At 41.7% G+C, this 17,751-nt stretch overlaps 1 protein-coding gene across 18 annotated transcripts in view; it reads left to right on the forward strand.

Annotated features, from left to right (window-relative positions):
* Positions 1 to 17,751, forward strand: part of GRID1 (glutamate ionotropic receptor delta type subunit 1) — an 845,000-nt gene that overhangs the window by 408,649 nt on the left and 418,600 nt on the right. The window lies entirely within an intron of this gene.

Here is a 17,751-nt window from a genome sequence, read left to right on the forward strand (position 1 = left end):
TTTATTCATGGACTTCTCTGGAGCTGATACCAGGGATTGAATTTGTGGGCTGCCTATAAATTAAACTCCACCCACTTGTGATGCCAAAATGAAATTCCGATTACAATAAATTATGTACATATTCAGAATATTATCATGCATGCTCTGTTAGGCTCCTTAGGCTAGATTTACAAAGAAGATAGGTGTTGTGATGCTGAGCATCACCATGCCCAACTTTTATGCACCTAGAAAATCACTGGGATTCATAAAGCCTGAGTTAGGTGTCTAGGTTTCCTATACAATGACTGTGAAGAAATAATGATGGGGAACAGTAATAATAAACTTGGGGAACCATTTCTATATCTAGATCTGTCTATAAAACAAGCTTCCATTTATATATATATATTGTGTGTAGAAATATTTAAACTGATTCAAACTTTGTTGGATGGGGAGAGGAACATTGGCTTGAATAACAAAAAGAAACAAATTGTGAATCTGAACTAGTATTGTATGCTCCCCAAACATCTCAGGGTTTTACAAACTTGGCTCCCACAAGGTTCACATATCCTGAATGTTTACATGCTGCTTTCCTGGTTATTAAAATATGAAACATTTGCTTTCAGTATACATATAAGTGTGTGTGTAGTGCTAGTCTGTAATGAAGACACACATTTCTATGGCAGGTGTGCATGTGTGTGTGTGCACACAAACACACACATACTGTATATGAATGCAACATGATATTTTATATTTCATCTTGCAGGTGCATTGATGATGGTCCAAAATTAAGTTTTGTTTTAAAGATGCAGGGCCAAATCCACAGCTGATGTAAATAAGTAAAATTACACAGATAAGGGTCTCTGCCAGTTTGTATATTGTTAAATAATACTGACCTAACAGAGTAGGTTTCATACTCTACCAACTAAAATTAATAATTATTACCTTTATAATAGCAATAAATTATATGAGTGCTCTCAGTGCTCTAAATCCTACTCTTCTAGAAGTCAATGCAAAACTCCTGTTTAGTTTAGTGGCACAGGATTGGGGCCAATATAGTGGAATTAAAATAAGCAAGTTAACACTTTTGTGTGTGTGTGTGTGTGTGTGTGTGTGTGTGTTCCTCTCTTTATGTCTAAGTTTATACTTTGTAGGTTTTTTATAATAGTTTACTTAGGACCAAGAAGTTAGTCTTTTTGCTTTATTTTCTACGCTGATTTAATTTAAACATTGTAAACTCCTAGGGTACAAGTCTGTGGTGTATTTGATGTTTCTTGGTGGTTTCTAAGTGGATGTCCACATTGGAATTGATTTCTTTTATTTCTCTGCATTCAGCATAGTAAAAGACAGTGACTGAGTTTTGTTTTACTTTGTATTAATCGCTTACTCAGTCTTGGCCTCACACATATAGGATATGATTCACACTGCACTCCCCGTCAGTACCCACTGCACTCCCCGTCAGCCTGCACTGGGGAAGCTAATGATCCAATCAGAGGACCAAATTCAGTGATGAATCCTGGTTACGTGCCACCTGAGGCATGTTGCATATGCTCTAAGAAGAAAATTTTCCAATAGTTGAATAATTAAGTTTATAACTAGAAAAGTAAGAATGGTTTGGTGATGTATCTGGCTGTCTCACTTCATTTCCCAGTGGCCAACTCTCTCTGCTAAAATTTTCAAAGTGCCTACATGATTTAGGAGCCTAATTCCCATTTTCAAAAGTGACTGGGGTGCCTAAATCTTTAAAAATCTCCTCCTAAGTGCCCAAGGTGACAGATACGCACTTAGGGTCAGATTTACAAAAGTGCCTAAGTCACTTTTGAAAATTGGACTTAGGCTTCAAAGTCACCACCATTCATCATTAAAACCATTGTTACAGCTTGGCAACTGTTACTGAGAAGGATTAAGCCTTAATCCTGAAAATACCTAGACAGAGGCTTTATTTTACTCACGTGAATAGTCCCATTGTAGTCAGTGTAAAAGCTCATGGTCATAAAGTTAAACCAGCTATTAAGTGTGTGTAGTATAGAGGCCTTATTGGTCAGGATGGGGATCTAAAGATGGTCCTTCTGGGTCAGACTTGAAGCATACTGAGAAATATGGAAGAAGCTTGCACTATTGCTTCCTGTACTATACAGACTCAGTGAATAAATGTCAGCCTTGAATTTCTAGTGCTATTTTCCCCTGGTTTTGTGTTTCATTACAGACTCAAAACTTGGGCCAGGTTCCTCATAGTCACTTTCAGTGAGCCTGAGCTGAATTTTGAGGAAAACTGGGCCAAGTCATGATTTTGAGAGGAAACCATATAAACCTCACTTAGTGGCATCACAGTTGGTTAGAGCAAATGACTACAACTATGTCAAAATACAGGGGTATAACTTCCAGAAGGGAATAAGTAGTAGCAGCAGATGGTGGCCTCTTAAAGCAGATAATGTTGTTCTGCAAATGTCCTTTGTAATATTAATAATTTAAAAACCAATCTGTGGTGAATTGTTTAGGGGATAGTAGGTCTCTTAAACATCATTTTAAAGGTAGAACTGTTTCTAATTTATGGTTTCTATGAGCCATCAGCAGTCTAATATGTAAGCTGGTTTGTCCCATGGTACACCAAGCAGAAGAATTAATTTTGTAGACCTTCTGAGGCTCTGGACTTTTGAGTTGGTTGGGGTTTAGTCTTTAGAAGGTAGAAGTTTGGCTGTTTCATGCCAAAGCCCTTCATACTAGACCCAAGGGTGGGTGAGAGCTCCCCCTGGGGCGTGGGGTCTGACTTGCCCCGACCCAATGCCCCGGCTGGAGCACCACATGGCTCGGCCCCACTTTGGCAGGGGTGTTGGGTCAGGGGTCGCACCACACAGCTCGGCCCTGCTCCAGCCGGGGTGCTGGGTCAAGGGTCACACCATGCAGCTCCCAGAAGCTGCAGCCTGGCGCAGCTCCAGCTCCTAAGCGCTCCCATGGAAGCTGCAGGGGTGGTGCCTGCAGATGGGGGCAGTGTTCAGAGCCGTCTGAGCCAGAGAAGGGACATGCCACTGCTTCCGGGAGCCACTTGAGGTAAGTACCACTTGGAGCCTGCACCCTTGAGCTTCTCCCCATGCCTCAACCCCCTGCCCCAGCCCTGATTCCCCTCCTGCCCTCCAAATCCCTCTATCTCAGCCTGGAGCACCCTCCTGCACCCCAAACTTCTCATCCCAAGCTCCACCCCAGAGCCTGCACCCCCAACCAGAGCCCTCACCCACTCCTGCATCCCAACTGTAATTCTGCGAGCATTCATGGCCCACTATACAATTTCTATTCCCTGATGTGGCCCTCAGGCCAAAAAGTTTGCCCCTGTACTGGACAGTCAAATGCCATTGCTTATTTCACATGTAATCAATCACTCACCCATCTTCTGAGCTGGATATCTGAAGTCTTATGCAGAACCCTACAACAGAGAGGCACATTTTGTGCTGTGCAAAAAAAGTGTGTGGGGTTTTTTGTTTGTTTGTTTAGCTCTGTTTGATTATAGGCTAATGACTATTAAATTCTCTGTTTAAAATGTGGCCACCTTACATAATTTTATATGAGAAGCACTTTTAAATGCAGTTTTTTAGGGTTTTGTTTTTTTACATAGTTGTCAAAACACTTGGATTCTTCCTCTGATCATTCAGAAGATATTCTTTAGGGGATGCCTACTAACTTCAAAAGTAGAAACAACCACTGTTACACAGAAAGGGAGCAGAAGACAGCTCAAAAAGTCTATTTGTACCATTTGTAGCTGTCAAACAATGTGTATTTGTCTCTTCAGATTCTTCTGCACTTAATGGCTCTTACACCCTACTCTGTCAACATTCTAAGAATGTTCAGATACATACAAATACAATATAACTTTCAAATAGATACATGAAATAGAGATGAGCCTGAACTAAAACCCTAGAGTTAAACACCTCAAACTTTGTGGCAGTTTAGATCTAAATCTATACTACATGTCTGGCCTCAGCCTGTATCATAGGCCTCTAAGGTAAGGTTTCTTAGCTGGTCATTGTTGTCAGTTTCCTTTACTGGTTGGTTAGTTTAGCTCTTCAGCTAAAGCAAAACTCTACTCCTTCCAAGGTACCATGAGTCCAAATTAACAAGCTTACAAATACAAGTCTGAACCTTCATCCATTGTCTGTTTCTCTGTTTCACATCCTTTCCTTGAGGGTCTGAATCAGTCTTCACCCAGTCATTCTCTAAGGTAATCTCACTAGTGAAGAGGGGCTCCCATCTTCCCTTTTCAGCAGCCTGTTTACCCATATAACAAAGCAGGCAACAGGCCCAAATCCAGACTCTCCACTTCTCTCCCTCAAGGCTACTTTCTTTGGTTCTTTTACAGCCCTTTTGCTTCTTTTCTGAGATTCATCAGTGTCTGGCACTCAGCGAAACAGCACCTGATCCTTAGGGTGCTTTACACATAACTGGCCTTTGCCCAGGTTGCTCCCAAGCTTCCTCCTAAACCCCTACCAGGCTCTTTGATTGAGAAACCCACCAGTGGACTTCCTCCTTAGTTTCCTTCTAGTCTTTTCACTGGAGAGTCCCACCAGTAGGTCCTGCTCCCTCTCTGCTGAGGAAAGAGAGTTGCATATGTCCAGCTCCCTTTTCCAGCATACGTTGCTTTGCCAGTCTCCAACTCCCAGGTGCACCTCTACACGACAACTCCTAGCATGCCTTACTGTGGGACTACCTTAAAGGGCTGATATTCCCTGTTATGGGCCAACCTGAAATATTGAGACATTTGCATCTGGATCCAGGCCCATCTCTAATAACAAACATTAGAAGTTCTTGTCCAGATTCTCCCTATCTGTTTCAAGAGTCTCATGTCCCACAATGTCCCATATAGATGTTCAGCACTATGGTGATTTCAGATGTGTTGTCTTTGTGCTAAGTGGCCACTGTTAGTGCCCAATAATTCCCTTCTAAAGTTTTCAACCTGAGTTTAGTAGCAGAGGTCGAACTGACCTTCACTATGTCTAAGAGCCATCCTTGTTCTGGTGTACTGTTGGTGCAGTAATTGAATAGATCTCTGTGTGAATAATAGGAAATGAATCATGCTTGTTAGTATTTTCCCCCCTTCCTACCAGCCTTAAAAAAGAAATTAGTCTAGCAGAGGTTAAACATATGGCTTTCCCTTCTCCTGGCTTGTCCCCAGAATGAACTTTGCATTCTTTTCTTGATTGTTATGACAGGGCATAAAAACAATAAAGATGCAGTAGGCATATTGCAAAGATACTGAACTGCAGTAAGTACATTAGAAGCAGGACAGACCAGCAAAAGGAAATATGAAATTGAGTAAATTACCTGCTGAACCTTGTTGACAGACAATGTCGGTTGCAATGAAATATATTCTTACCTATCTGGTGATGTAAATCTAGCAGTTCAGTAAACCAAGTTAGGGTGCGCGTGTGCATGCATGCTATTCCCCTGTTGTTTTTTAAATAAAATTGGCCTTTTTTTTTAAAAGACACTATTAAAGTAATTCAGTGTTGCAGACAAGACAAAACCATAACTGACTCAGGCTGGTATTTTGTATTGGGTTGTCAGATTTTAGAGAAAGCGAGAGGGACAAAAAGGGATTGAATTAGTCTCTGTGTGGCTGCCATCTGCTGCAAAAATATTAGCCTGTATCTGTGAGATGGTAGGGAGAAGGGTGTGTGGAGCCAGCAGTGGTGGGAAAGCATAGAGTCTGCATGGGGGTGATGTCAGGGGCAGGAAGGCAGGGAGATAATGGTTTTAATAGACCAATAATAAAACATAACAAAAACCCCAAGCGTGAGTACATTTGTCTGTGTCCCAGAGTTGTATATCTAGGTATCTACGCTGTTCCCATAGAACATGTTAATGTTTAATATTTTATCTTTTATTGTTTACTGAGCTTTTTAGGATGGTCGGTTTTATCTTTATGGTGATGCACTTTAGAGTGGGTAGTCTCTGAATTAATAAGAAGTTACCAGGCATTTATTGACTTTGGTGCAGTCCAGGGAATGGATTTGTCTGGGCTGATAAATGGATGTTATGCCCTAAAGTTTCAAATCATCGTATATAGAGTTTTGGCTGCACAACTCCCTTTAAAATCAGTGGAAATTGCATGGTTGAATATACGCAAGCTGTTATGAAATGTTTGAGGTATATCTCCTGCATCACCAGCAAAGGGAGTGGCTCTGAGTATATGTCAGATTATAGAACAAGCATGGGTAAAATAAACAGAGTGGGAAGGAGGAAGCATCATAAAGCATTTGTACTGGATATCAGAGTGACAAGTATTGCATAAATACTTAGATGCAAATCATTAGCTATTCACAGTACATCTTGTCCATGTATGCAAGGCTTTTCTATATTAAGACTGCCCTTGCAGGTTAAATAGTTTGAAAAAACAGTACATTTAAAAAAAAACTAGCCTTTTATCATTGTGACTCTCCTTGCCTTTAAATGGAGTCACTTAATTATACTGGTGTGTTCCAAAAACTAACTCATATATTTGCTGTTAAATAAGTCACTCTTCTGATTGAATATATAAATGAAACCTTAAGCAGAGGATGTCAGTAGTGACCTCCCCTGAGTGGTATTCCCAGCAGTTTCCTATAAGATTCTGCAGGGAATTTCTTCATTCCTTGAGTAGGATGAGATCATAGGAACTGTAGGTGCCCAGAGAAAAACCCAAGAAACACAGAATTGTTTGGTGAGTGTCACATCCTATATTTCTGTATACTGATTATAGTGCTCTTAGTGGTAGGATTTGCTATTTGTGATTCTGTCCACATAAGAATGTTTTCAGGGACAATCCACTTAAAATTGCCCACCAAGTCTAAGCCAATTAAGGTTTAGGCATGCAGACAATGGGAAATTGTTTGAAATGGTTCAATTTACTTGTTTTGCTCATTTCAGGCAAATTAGTTAAGTAGGAAAGATGATGTGAAGGCTGAAGAATCTAAATTATGAGGAAAAATTAAATGCCTTGGGATTTTCTCCCTTATATCAGAGAACTTTGACACAACAAGTAAAGTTTTGAAATATTTCAAGGGCATTGATACATTTTCTAGAGATGTTTTACCCATTGCTGAGAGGTTCAAGGAGTAGGGGCTCTTTAAACATTGAGAAACTAAGAATAAACATGAATGACTGGCAGCACAAAGGTTTCAGGCATTTTGGATAATGCCTTGATGCAGCAATGTATGCGAGTAGTCCCACTGACTTCACTGAGGCCTGGTCTACACTAGGGGGCGGGGTTGATGTAAGATATGCAACTTCAGCTACGGGAATAGCGTAGCTGAAGTCGACGTATCTTATTTCGACTTACCTCCTGTCCTCATCGACGGCTGCGGCTCCCCCTGTCGACTCCGCTACCGCCACTCGCCCTGGTGGAGTTCCGGAGTCGACGGGAGAGTGCTACCTGCTGATCTGGCGGGTAATGTAGACATACTCTGAGACTACTCACACACTTAAAATTGTACATGTGCGTATGTACCTGAATTGTTAGCAAGGAAAGTTATTTAAGTCAATGATGGTGTCATTTTACACCAGCTGAAGCTCTGGGACTTCAAGTATATAAATGAGTTATATTTCATATATAGCCCAAGGAGTTATTTATTTCAGAATAGTGTCCTGATGCCCTATTCAGGATTGGGATCCCAATGTGCTAGGTACGCTGCACTGACAGAGGAGGACATGATCTCTTCCTCAAACAGCTTACAAGTAACAATGCTGGGGGAGAAGGAAAAAAAATCAAATAAATGTAATTTATATTTGCGTATGTATGTGCACACAAGTCAGCTTACCCCATCTGCCTCTTCATGTCATAAACTTTTGGATTTCTTAAGGCAACATGGCGGAGGCAGGTCTTGACTTGGAGTAGTGATTTGAAGGAGGAGAATGTAGTGAGCCTACAGGTCAGTACAGAAAGGGTGTTCCATGCATGAGTGGCAGTACACCAAAAGACATGGAGAGGTTTGTAGAGAAGCTGGCAATATAGTGGATGAGGCTGGTATTTTTTGATGAAGCACATAGGGTGGGATGCCATACTGAAAGAAACTAGAGGAGACCGATAGGAAGGGAGCAGGATTGTGAAGGACCTTGAAAAGCTTCAACTTGATGTAGTAAAGCAAGGGGAGTCAGTGGAGGTATTCACATGGGGGTGGAGGAGATGTGGTCTGAATGATGGACAAGGAAGATGACCTTAGCAGCTGCATGTTTTATGGACTGGATAGGGTGATGTGGTTGTTAGGGAGGGTGGAGAGAAACAGGTTACAGTGTTCAAGAGGGGAGATAATGAGGGCCCAGAGAAGAATATTAGCTATCTGGACAGAAAGGAAAGGACAAACCATAAAATGTTATGGAAGGAGTAACAGCAAGTTTTAGACACAACCTAGATGTGCTAGGTGAGAGAGATGGAGGAGATGAAGCTGCCCTTCATGTTATGGGTCTGACAGACAGGAAAAATCGTGGTCTTGTCCACTGACTTCAGCGAGAGAATGTGGGGAGTAGAAAAGGTGTCTGAGACAAGATAAGGAGGTCAATTTTGGCTAAGGGACACCTAGATTTGGTTCTGGGTGACTGGCCTGAAAGGTAAATTCAGGAAAGTAAGAGTAGGAAAACCCAAAACAGGGGCAGGTATGTTGACTACTTGTGTGCCTATTATGATGAGCCTTTAACAGTAGCAATGCTGCTACATTTACGCTTCAGAGGATTCCTGTTCTCTTGATGGGATTGTCTAGCTCCTGTTACCATTAGTAGGAATTGTGCACAATAGTTAATTGGAGGAGGAAAGGTTTGAAATGGTGCTCAGACTTCTCATTGTATTCTTGGTGTCTTCTATCTCCCTTCATGTGTCTGATCCTGCATTTGAGAAGGGAGAGGTGGGCTAGTTTCTATGCATACACAGCTTCTGCAGCTCCTTACCTCCTTACAAATCTGACATTGTTAACACTTGCTGTTTGAAAGAATATGTAGGGCTACTAAACTCTCACCACAGTTATCACTGATCTATAGGCTATGAAGGAAACCAGCAAAGCTGGGATTGAAATTTTAGAATTCAGTTCAAGTATTTGACACATTCATCTACCTTTAAGCTACTACCAAATAGACAATTGGATCTTTTTTCTATAGATATCAAGATCTGAAATGAAATAATCATATTTCACTCCTAGCTGAATTATATTGCTACTTCAGAAGGTAGGATTAATTTTGAATACTTTCCTGGGTATTTATGTCCTACTAAACTAGAAATCACTGTAATCAAAACGAAAACTCTTGACAGTGAATTTAGATTTTACCATCTCCTGTTTCTTATCATAAATTCATTTAAAAAACATCTACAGTTTACTGAAGAAAGGTAGTTCTGATACCCACAAGAAATGAATGCAATTTATTCATTAAAAATGTGTAGCCTGCATTGTGCAACTTTTCAAAACGGAGATTAGACTTTGGTATATGCCTATGTACTGTAAATTAGAACAAGACTCCAGAGCATGATTTGTTGCTCAAAATTCCTTTGGTGGAATTTCAAGGCTTTTGATACATTAAATGAACCATATGACTGTGCACTGTAAGGAAAGGAAAGTTTATAGCAAGATTATTGATTCTTTTTTTTTTAAAAAAGAAGACACAAGGGATAAAATCATCCATCCTTTTAAAGTCTAGCATGAGGCATTTAACTGAGATCCCTTCTGCCCATCTTTGGTAGCTATCCAAGAAGATGTAAAAGGTCACCTCTGGTTTGTTAGGGCAGCTAAGAATGTCCAAACTTCTGTTGACAATAAGATCAGTTGCCTGTAGATATGTGAGTACTGAGCTAATCCTTGCCTGGAGTAATTTAGAAAAATACCATCCATGGCCTTATAAGGTGGGCTTTTTGGGCATGCAGAATAAGATTTTGAGTAGGGATGCTCTGGAATAGATCTGATTTGTCAAGGTACTTTTAAGTGTATGCCTAAATATAAGTATCAATAGTCAACAATTTATGTGCTTAAATTGGAGCACATGCTTATGTATTCTGTTAAATCAGGGCCGGTAGTAGATTATTCAACCTTCCTCCTCCCTCTGCCCACCTACACCACTCTTGTCCCTCTCCAAGATTCTCTACTTTTGAGGCTCTTGCTTAGCAATCCACAATTAGGTTTTGGGAATTCGGTGGTATTTCTATTTTAATAGCATCTCTGAGCTTGAACATTCATCTAAGGTCATTTACTTCCTTATGATGGTTAGGCACAAAACATCTCCTCTGAGTAGGCTTTTAATTCCCAAAGTGTAAATAATCACTATCTCTCATTCACCTTAGGCAATGCAGCTTTCTTCAGCTGAATCGCTTTAGGTTTTTTGTTTGTTTTTGATTAGCTGCTTTGTAAGATTTTATTAGTCCTGTGCATTCTACTAGTGCTAAATTCACCATATCACTACTGAGGTGTAGTGTACATACTCTGAAATGCATGTACTGTACATGGCAATACCTTTTCTTCTGACTGCTCTCACGTGATTGATTATAGCTGGTGAATCATAGTTCTGATTTACTGTGGTTCTGGGCAGTGACTGTGGGTGATGGATCATGGTGGTCATGATATTTCAGAAGTAAAGTTTAAATTATATTTCGAAAGAACTTCCCCTCCTCTGAACCATCTCATTTGTAATCCTCCCATAGAGGAGATGGTGGGATGTGATTAAGCTATGATTGATTCTGTCACGATCGCATTAGACTAGTATTATTTTGCCAGTATAGCTTTTTAATTAGTATTTTTTTTAAATTATCTAGAAGAATAGATTTTTTTAAGGATTGTTGAAGCAGCAAAGAATCCTGTGGCACCTTATAGACTAACAGACGTTTTGCAGCATGAGCTTTGGTGGGTGAATACCCACTTCTTCGGATGCAAGCAGTGGAAATTTCCAGGGGCAGGTGTGTATATATAAGCAAGCAAGAAGCAAGCTAGAGATAACGAGGTTAGATCAATCAGGGAGGATGAGGCCCTGTTCCAGCAGCTGAGGTGTGAAAACCAAGGGAGGAGAAACTGGTTCTGTAATTGGCAAGCCATTCACAGTCTTTGTTTAGTCCTAAGATGATGGTGTTAAATTTGCAGATGAACTGGAGCTCAGCCGTTTCTCTTTGAAGTCTGGTCCTAAAGTTTTTTTGCTGTAGGATGGCCACCTTAAAATCTGCTATTGTGTGGCCAGGGAGGTTGAAGTGTTCTCCTACAGGTTTTTGTATATTGCCATTCCTAATGTCCGATTTGTGTCCATTTATCCTTTTCCTTAGAGACTGTCCAGTTTGGCCGATGTACATAGCAGAGGGGCATTGCTGGCATATGATGGCATATATTACATTGGTGGACGTGCAGGTGAATGAACCGGTGATGGTGTGGCTGATCTGGTTAGGTCCTGTGAGGGTGTTGCTGGTGTAGATATGTGGGCAGAGTTGGCATCGAGGTTTGTTGCATGGGTTGGTTCCTGAGCTAGAGTTACTATGGTGCAGTGTGCAGTTGTTGGTGAGAATATGTTTTAGGTTGGCAGGCTGTCTATGGGCGAGGACTGGCCTGCCACCCAAGGCCTGTGAAAGTGTGGGATCATTGTCCAGGATGGGTTGTAGATCCCTGATGATGCGTTGGAGGGGTTTGAGCTGGGGACTGTATGTGATGGCCAGTGGAGTCCTGTTGGTTTCTTTCTTGGGTTTGTCTTGCAGTAGGAGGCTTCTGGGTACACGTCTGGCTCTGCTGATCTGTTTCCTTATTTCCTCGTGTGGGTACTGTAGTCTTGACAATGCTTGGTGGAGATTTTCTAGGTGTTGGTCTCTGTCTGCGGGGTTAGAGCAGATACGGTTGTACCTCAGTGCTTGGCTGTAGACAATGGATCTTGTGGTGTGCCCGGGATGGAAGCTGGAGGCATGAAGGTAGGCATAGCGGTCGGTAGGTTTTCGGTATAGGGTGGTGTTAATGTTACCACCACTTATTTGCACCGTGGTGTCTAGGAAGTGGACCTCCCGTGTAGATAGGTCCAGGCTGAGGTTGATGGAGGGGTGGAAGCTGTTGAAATCATGGTGGAATTTTTCCAGAGTCTCCTTCCCATGGGTCCAGATGATGAAGATGTCATCAATGTAGCGTAGGTAGAGAAGGGGTGTGAGTGGACGGGAGCTGAGGAAGCGTTGTTCCAGGTCGGCCATAAAAATATTGGCATATTGTGGGGCCATGCGGGTGCCCATAGCGGTGCCACTGATCTGGAGATGTATATTGTCATTAAATTTGAAATAGTTGTGTGTGAGGATAAAGGCACAGAGCTCAGCAACCAGTTGTGCTGTGGCATCATCAGGGATACTGTTACTGACAGCTTGTATTCCGTCAGTGTGTGGCATGTTTGTGTAGAGAGCCTCTACATCCATGGTGGCTAGGATGGTGTTTTCTGGAAGGTCACCAATGCATTGTAGTTTCCTCAGGAAATCAGTGGTGTCACGGAGATACCTGGGAGTGCTGGTAACATAGGGTCTGAGTAGAGAGTCCACATATCCAGACAGTCCTTCAGTGAGAGTTCCAATGCCAGAAATGATGGGGCGTCCAGGATTTCCGGGTTTGTGGATCTTGGATAGTAGATAGAATAACCCTGGTCGGGGTTCTAAGGGTATGTTGATTTGTTCCGGTGTTAGTGTAGGGAGTGTCCTGAGTAGATGGTGCAGTTTCTTACTGCTCTCTACACAAACATCCCACAGACTGATGGAATACAAGCTGTCAGGAACAGTATCCCTGATGATGCCACAGCACAACTGGTTGCTGAGCTCTGTGCCTTTATCCTCACACACAACTATTTCAAATTTAATGACAATATACATCTCCAGATCAGTGGCACCGCTATGGGCACCCGCATGGCCCCACAATATGCCAATATTTTTATGGCCGACCTGGAACAACACTTCCTCAGCTCCCGTCCACTCACGCCCCTTCTCTACCTACGCTACATTGATGACATCTTCATCATCTGGACCTATGGGAAGGAGACTCTGGAAAAATTCCACCATGATTTCAACAGCTTCCACCCCTCCATCAACCTCAGCCTGGACCTATCTACACGGGAGGTCCACTTCCTAGACACCACGGTGCAAATAAGTGGTGGTCACATTAACACCACCCTATACCGAAAACCTACCGACCGCTATGCCTACCTTCATGCCTCCAGCTTCCATCCCGGGCACACCACAAGATCCATTGTCTACAGCCAAGCACTGAGGTACAACCGTATCTGCTCTAACCCCGCAGACAGAGACCAACACCTAGAAAATCTCCACCAAGCATTGTCAAGACTACAGTACCCACACGAGGAAATAAGGAAACAGATCAACAGAGCCAGATGTGTACCCAGAAGCCTCCTACTGCAAGACAAACCCAAGAAAGAAACCAACAGGACTCCACTGGCCATCACATACAGTCCCCAGCTCAAACCCCTCCAATGCATCATCAGGGATCTACAACCCATCCTGGACAATGATCCCACACTTTCACAGGCCTTGGGTGGCAGGCCAGTCCTCGCCCACAGACAACCTGCCAACCTGAAGCATATTCTCACCAACAACTGCACACCGCACCATAGTAACTCTAGCTCAGGAACCAACCCATGCAACAAACCTTGATGCCAACTCTGGCCACATATCTACACCAGCAACACCCTCACAGGACCTAACCAGATCAGCCACACCATCACCGGTTCATTCACTTGCACGTCCACCAATGTAATATATGCCATCATATGCCAGCAATGCCCCTCTGCTATGTACATCGGCCAAACTGGACAGTCTCTAAGGAAAAGGATAAATGGACACAAATCGGACATTAGGAATGGCAATATACAAAAACCTGTAGGAGAACAGGTTTCAGAGTAGCAGCCGTGTTAGTCTGTATCCGCAAAAAAAACAGGAGTACTTGTGGCACCTTAAAGACTAACAAATTTATTGTAGCATGAGCTTTCGTGAGCTAAAGCTCATACCAACAGGCATACCAACAGGAGAACACTTCAACCTCCCTGGCCACACAATAGCAGATTTTAAGGTGGCCATCCTACAGCAAAAAAACTTTAGGACCAGACTTCAAAGAGAAACGGCTGAGCTCCAGTTCATCTGCAAATTTAACACCATCATCTTAGGACTAAACAAAGACTGTGAATGGCTTGCCAATTACAGAACCAGTTTCTCCTCCCTTGGTTTTCACACCTCAGCTGCTGGAACAGGGCCTCATCCTCCCTGATTGATCTAACCTCGTTATCTCTAGCTTGCTTCTTGCTTGCTTATATATACACACCTGCCCCTGGAAATTTCCACTGCTTGCATCCGAAGAAGTGGGTATTCACCCACCAAAGCTCATGCTGCAAAACGTCTGTTAGTCTATAAGGTGCCACAGGATTCTTTGCTGCTTCTACAGAACCAGACTAACACGGCTACCCCTCTGATACTTAAGGATTGTTGATAGTGTGTTCAATAAGTCACTGACCACCAGTTTCTTTATACTGAATTCCATCCTTCTGACAGTCAGCAATATTGTAGAGCAGCTCCTGTAGCAAAATGCAAACAGCTTTAATCTATGAAGAGATGGGATTTCAAATGATATTTTGTTTGTTTTTCATTTTTATTTTAACTCAACTCAAGCTTTCCTGGTAACTGTTTTAAAAACTGTATTGATGTTGGTACTTTCATCCTTGCCTCCATCAGTGCTAGTTTCAAAATCACCAGGGCCTTTGGTAGAATGGCGAGGGGGAGGGTGGGCTTTCAAGAGAAATCCAGGTCTGGAATAACAAGTGGCATTACAAGTCAGAAGAGAGTTGCAGCCAGAATAGTTTTGTGGTTGCTGACAATACTAGTAGGAATTACAGGTCAGAGTTTGGTCTATTTGTGTGTGAAGGGAAGGAACAATATTAAAAAGAAATATTAGTCTTGCTCTAAGGTGTAAAACACAGTTCACAGGGACAATATTACACTTTTCCCCAACCATAGAATAACATAGTTGAAGCAGAAGCATTCTGCAAAGTGCACCACTGCACAAATAGTGACTAACTTATAAGTATGCCGTGTGGAAAGATGCCTGATAGACGAGGCAAAACTACTTAGACAAACACATACGGGGAAGCATATGTTGTGGTAGATTACAGGAATATTGTACAAAGGGATTTTTTGCCGTTTACATGAAGCTGGCAAATGTTTATTTTTTCGCCAGAACTACTTGGGCATGAACAATTTCAGTGTTTCTGTCAGTGTTCAAAAGTGAAAAGTAGTTTTCAGTAAATCCTTTCTCCAGCTACAAAATAGCTTTGTTCCTTCTGAGGAAAACTGTGCAAAGGTTGGGCTTAGGTAGGTTTCTTAGGTTTGGAACTGAATTAAGCATTCTGAAGGCTCACTGATCCATTGAATCCTGCCCCGGTTATCTGTTGTAGGAATTTATATGGTCTCCATCACTAATCTGAGTGCTTCACAATCTTTGATGTCTATATCTCCATAATGCTTTTGTGAGATAGGGAAGTGCTATTGTCCCTGTTTTACAGAAGGGGGAACTGAGGTACAGAGATACTAAGACAGGTTTTTAAAAGTATTTAGGTGTCTAAAGAGGCAGATAACTGCCCCTTTTAGGCATCTATATACCTTTAAAAGGTTGGCCTTAAGTGACTTGTCCAAGGTAACACTGAAGTTTGTGGTGGAGCAAGAAATTGAACCCAGTTCCCCAAATCCCAGACTAGTGTATATCCACTGGACCATCCTTTGTCTCTTACATAACATAAGAACATCAGAACAGCTGTACTGGGTCAGATCAAAGGTCCATCTAGCTCAGTATCCTGTCTTCCGACAGTGGCCAATGCCAGGTGCTTCAGAAGGAATGAACAGAACAGGTAATCATCAAGTGATACATCCTTTGTCGCCCATTCCCTGCTTCTGGCAAACAGGATGGGCTAGGGATGCTAATAGCCATTGATGGACCTATCCTCCATGAATGTATCTAATTCCTTTTTGAACCCTGTTATAGTCTTGGCCTTCACAACATCCTCTGGCAAAGAGTTCCACAGGTTGATTGTGCGTTGTGTGAAGAAATAGTTCCTTTTTGTTTGTTTTAAACCTGCTGCTTATTAATTTCATTTGGTGACCCCTAGCTCGTATGTTATGAGAAGGAGTAAATAACACTTCCTTATTTACTTTCTCCACGCTAGTCATGATTTTATAGACCTCTATCATATCCCCCCTTAGTCGTCATTTTTCCAGGCTGAAAAGTCCCACTCTTACGGAAGCTGTTCCACACTCCTTATTTTTGTTGCCCTTTTCTGAATCTTTTCCAATTCCAATATATCTTTTTTGCGATGGGGCAACCACATCTGCATAAAGTATTCAAGATATGGGTGTACCATGGATTTATATAGAGGCAATATGATATTTTCCATCTTATTATCTATCCCTTTCTTAATGATTCCCAGCATTCTGTTAGAAATTCTGTTGTATGCTGAAGATCCTTACCTGGATCCACTGAGAGACTAGTGAAGTGTTTTTCTAATTGGCAGCTTGCTTAATAAGACGTAGTGCCTCTTACTAAAGTTCCCATTAATCATTGGTAATGTAGACTCCAACTTTGTTTTAATGAGGGTTTAAGTAAAGCAAAAATACTAGTTTGTCCCTCTGTCATATTTTTGTGATCTCTCACTTGTATAATAGTAAACACTCACCACCCCACCTTATGTCATGCAGAACATCATTGCTTGGTCCTTTCATCCCATGATCAATGTGTTATGTGACCTTGTGCAAGTGACTTCATTTCTTTGTACCTCCTCCCTCCCGCAACGTTTGTCTGTCCTGTTTATTTAGATGGTTAACTCTTCGTGGGAAGGACTTTTTCTCACTGTCTGTTTGTACAGCACCTAGCATGATGGGGCATCAGTCTTGGTTCTACTGTAATACAAATAATTTGACATCACAGGGCAACCTAGGAGAAGATTGGACAGATATTTCTATTAGTAGTATGTCTTGGGTATCTGGAAGGATATAAATATTGTGCACGTATCTTATAGTATATTACTGAAAAGACTAATCACTCATGAAATATTCCCTCCTTATCAATGCGATTTGGGCAGACTTACACATCTCAAATAGTAATTACAAATGCCCTTACTTTGCAACACTACAACTTCAACATATAAAGCGTTTATATGTCTAAATCAGTGGTTCTCAACCAAGTCTAGCGCACCTCTGAGGGTACACAGAGGTCTTCCGGGGGTATGTTAACTCATCTAGCTGTTGCCTAGTTTTACAACAGGCTACATGAAAAGCACTGGCAAAGTTAGTACAAACTGAAAGTTCATACAGACAATGACTTGTGTATGCTGCTGTATATACTATACACCAAAATGTGTGGGGATATTAGTAGAAGGCAAGGAGGTGCCCCTTTACCTTGCACTTTGGAAATAAACGGGAAGTGCAGTTACATTCATGAGAACAAGATCTCAACCAGGTTTGGTTGAAATGCTGCAAAGGACATTTGGGGTGCAAAAAACTTATTTAGGCAGAAAATTAACTTGTTGACTTTAAGTCTCTAGGTTTCATTTTATGATTTTGTTTTATATGTAACCCTTCTGTTTCCATTATCCTGACTCTCTGTCTTTAATATTAATCTTTGATAGTAAACATATGATTACATTCACTATAAATATATCTCAGTGCTGTGGTATTATACAAGGAGCTGATCCTGGGTTGAATCATACAAGCTGATGTGCACATTGTTCCTATGGGGACAGAAAACCTGGTATTATTGTGAGCATTCAGTGATTAAAGAGCAGAAC

The sequence above is a fragment of the Mauremys mutica genome, chromosome 7, assembly GCF_020497125.1.
Source record: "Mauremys mutica isolate MM-2020 ecotype Southern chromosome 7, ASM2049712v1, whole genome shotgun sequence".
NCBI lineage: Eukaryota > Metazoa > Chordata > Testudines > Geoemydidae > Mauremys > Mauremys mutica.